This window comes from Pinus tabuliformis, chromosome 5_1 (assembly GCF_031772625.1).
Source record: "Pinus tabuliformis cultivar Carrire ecotype Pingquan chromosome 5_1, CPIR1, whole genome shotgun sequence".
In the NCBI taxonomy this organism is placed as follows: Eukaryota; Viridiplantae; Streptophyta; class Pinopsida; order Pinales; family Pinaceae; genus Pinus; species Pinus tabuliformis.
Window position 1 is genome coordinate 724194090 of NC_142305.1, and position 4517 is coordinate 724198606.

Here is a 4517-nt window from a genome sequence, read left to right on the forward strand (position 1 = left end):
CATTAGAAATTGTCATTGAACCTGATCGACAGCTGATAAAAGCATCTGCTGTAGCCAGCCAGGGTCTCCCCAAAATCAGAGGATGCCCCCCCAACTTTGCTTTAGTCTGTAACACCACAAAGTCAGCTGGGTAATTCCAGGATTCAACTGAAATAATCAGGTCTTCAATAACCCCCTCTGGTTTGATTGTGGAACGATCAGCTAATTCCAGGATAGTTGGTGTTTCTCTAATTACATTTTTCAATTGTAACAGCTGTGCAGTTTCAAGGGTCATGATATTTATAGCAGCACCTAGGTCTACCAGAACTCGTGAAACAATAGTTTTTCCAACCTGCACTGTGACCGTAGGGTGACCAGGGTCACCATATTTTATAGGAGGGGCTTTTCCTGTCATTAAAGCAGCTAGATCTCCCATCACATGAACTGTAAGGGGATCTTTAGCCTTCCTACCAGGTTTCTTAATGCAAATTTCTCTAACAGTTCTGGCATAGATTGGTACATCTCTGAGTGCTTGTAAGAGTGGAATTTTAACATACATATTCTGCAATTCCCCTAAAAGGTTAAAAACAGGTGGCTCAAGCGTCTTAGTGAGAGCCAAGCGCTCAAGGAATGGTGGTTCTGCTGTTTCAGCAGTTCCATTAGAGGATGGCCTGACTGTTTCAGCAGTTTTATTAGAGGATGGCTTGACTGTTTCAGCAGTTTTATTAGATGATTTACTCTGTTCTGCTTCCTCTTTCTCAGAGTCTGAAGAGGTAATGTCATCTATAATTGGCTCGACTACTCTCCCAGATCGTAAATGAATATCATTGCATTGCATAGGAGATGTAGGCAGGTTCTGAATGTCGATAACTTGCACAGCTTTATTGTTATTTGGGTTAGGGTTTGGTTGTACAGGCAACTGAGGCTTCATGGTTTGATTATTCAACGGGGTACCTGCCGGAAGAGAAATTTATTGCTGGAACTGAGGAAATTGATTTGAGAATGGAGTCTGTTGAGCTCTCCAGTTTGGGTTCCATTGGTTAAAATAGGATTGTTGTAGAAGCCAGGGATTCCACATTGTATGGTCTACAAAGGGAGGGTTTGTTTGCTGCATGGGTGGGAAATTAAAGGGTGGGTATTGCATTTGGTTAAAGGGTGGGTAATTTGCTTGATTAAACGAAGGATAATTATTCCAACGATTAAATGGCATAATAGAATTCGTACCTTGTCCTCGTGGTTGCCATTGCCTCCTTTGTGTCAATAGATAAACTACTTTAGCTTCTTCCTCCGTTGGTTTAATGCTGCCTTTATCCATGGTAAAGAGGGGCATTGTTGAGTTTCATGGTCCTTTTCACAAATGGTACAGATTGGCACCTTTTCAGTGGGCATTCTCTCAATGGATGTTTTTCCCTGCATTTAGAGTAGAAGATGGCCAAAGCAGCTTCTGCCTCTGCCTGCTTCTTTTTAACCTGCAAGGTATCAATCTGTGAAGCAAAAGAACTTAACATTTCAGTTTTAAATTCCTCAAGTAAATTACCTATTTCAGCCCTTGTTGCTCCACCACTAGCTGATTTTTGGACCCTTGAATAAGTGCTATCCCTGCTCTTTGATTTATTTGCAGCTCCTCTTGAACACCTCTTGCAGAGGTTAACAATTTCGTCATACGATTCTTTGGATATATCTCCTTTACCAAGCATATTTAACATATCTAAACAATCATCTCTTACCCCTTTCAACAATATTGTTTTAAGAATATCTTTACTTACATCGGGGTGCTCAGATCTCTGCAGGTTATACTGGAGTCTTTCCACAAAGTCCTCCAGATTTTCATCCTCCTTTTGAACCATCTTGAATAATTCCTCCCTTTTTTCTCTTGTCCGGCAATAGTCTTGGTATTTGGCCAGAAATTTCTCCTTCATCTGATCCCATGTCGTGATCACATGAGCTCCCAAGCTCATAAACCATCTTAGTGCATTCCCTTTTAATGTGGTTGGAAACAACTTCAATTTCTGAGCAGCATTAACATAGTCATAGCTTCTACACAATATATCAAATTCAAAAAGAAACTCATCAGGGTCTTCAGAAGATAAACCATGGAAATTGGGTAATGCTGACAGTGGGATATTCTTCATAGGAGTTGTTCCTCTGGGGAGTTCCCCAATAGGGAATTCCAGGGTGGAGAGAGAATTCTCTCCCCTTCCTTCTCCTCTACGACCTCCACCTAAGATTCCTTCATTGTTATCCTCCATTGGTTGTTTTCCTGATGCGCTTGCCCGGTCTTCAGTGCTTTCTGTTGGACTCTCAATGTCCTGAACTGGTTCCTCAACTTCAGTATCTTCTATTGGCTCTTCAATATTTTCTACTGGTCCTTCGACTTCTTCCACTGGTTCCTCAATGTATTCTGGTGTTTCTATAACCCTTTCAGGTCCCACTACTTCCTCCGTTTGATAGTCTGTTTGGAAAGAGTGCTGGGTCTATGGCCTTCGAGAGCTTAACCTCTGGGATGTCTCAGATTTTGAAATAATATCATCGATGAAAGTTTTCCTTCCTCCTCTTCCTTTGCCCTTGCACCTGTAGGATTAGTTTTCTTGCGTCCTCTCATGCATTCTGCATATCTACAGAAAAATCATCAGTACTTTTAAAATCTATAATTACCTTCCCCAGCAACGGCGCCAAAATGTTGGTCACTTTAATTGCTTATTGAATTAAACAACAAAGTGCGACATTAATTGTCAACCCAGGGAAGTCTTGTTATTTCAAAGGCAACTGCATACTGTATGTACTCAATTTTAAAAGTGACAGAAGTTATAGTATAAACAAATCACGCCTTAAATTAACAAACTGAAGCTCCACTATGCATTACAACAATTACACTCTGTTGCAGATGGCTATCAGAAAAATGCTTAATTCTAATAAAGAAATGGAAAGAATCAATCTGAAAGAAAACAATGGCTGTGTTGTAACAGAGAGTTAGGACCCTATCCCCGAGAGCGGGAATCTCCAGCACCTGCCTCTGATTAATTCAGCTTGCCAATTCACTCTGTAACTTAATCACCGGTGAAACACTCATATAACAATTAACAGAAACAGAGTTCAGCAAAAGGTATTATAAACAATGTTCAACAAACAGTACTGTTAACAAGGCATGAATAAAAGGAACACTTAACACACTGCGGAAATGTAATGGGTGAATCTTGTGATGAAGGTGGGCCCTGTCCTTCTCACAAGATTCCCCAGGAAACAAGAACTAGAAAGAGATGCTCAAAACGAAACTTTATTCATCCATCAATATGTCATATTACAGAAAAGAGTTCCAGTCCTGTTCCTTCAACTAAGCCCTTTTTTTCCAAATCGGTCCCCTTCTAATGTAGATGTTTCCCCTTTATATAGAGGAGACATCTATTACAAAAGATTTACATTGTTCTAACCCATTATACAAAAATAGGGAAGTCAATTCCTTGTCAATGAAATGTTGTTACAGTAATGTTGTCTTTAGATATAAGCGTTACATCCCGTGTAACAGCTTCTTTGGTGATCAGTCCCGATTCCTTTGCTGCTGTCATATTTAGAATGCGGATCTCAACTGTTTCAGCATCGTGATCTGCATGTTGTTCCTGCTGTTTCAGCAACTACAAAAATAGTCTTCCGGCTGTTTCAGCATCACAGACTACACATCATCCTTTAACTATTTAGCACTTAATAATTCAAAGATTAACTATGAAGATGTCATGATTATATGCTAAATAATTAAACATATAGTGATGAGAAGAATCATTACATACCTTAGAGATAATTGGGTCAAAATACTTAACAAAGGCTTTTAAATATAAGTTTGAAAGGGATGGTATCATAGCAAAATATATGGTCAAAAAGGGACAATATGAGGTCCTAACATTGCAAATTTGTTCACTTCCTGTCACAACAAGTCAAACTAAATGTTTGATCAAAACATCATGTATAAACATATCACATCAGGTTAGTTCAAACACAACCAATCATAAATCACATATAACCATCATAAACCAGAATCATAGATCACATATTATCATCATATACCATAATCATAAATCACATGCATAATAAAAGGAGATAAAATGTTGATACTTTAATCAATCCTTAGATTCTACCTTTGTCCTTATTCCATACGCACTCTAGATCGGTTGCCACACTCGACAACACTCAGTGCCTTCTCCCCAACCATGCACACACACACAAAGTGTACATGACACCCGTACAATCCATACACGACATACAACACCATGAAATACATGCATCCACACCTGAAATACAACACATACACCTACACCGAGTGCATAACACAACACCATACATACTCCTACATTCGGTGTACGACACAACACAACACGTATATGTACACAATGTACATCAAAATACATACATTCCGCACATAGCATGCGCCGCCACAGAATTCATAGACATACACCTAATATACAACACAACTCATACATCTCTACCCAATGTACAACACCACACAATACATGTACCCACATAGAGTACAACAAAATGAATACACATGT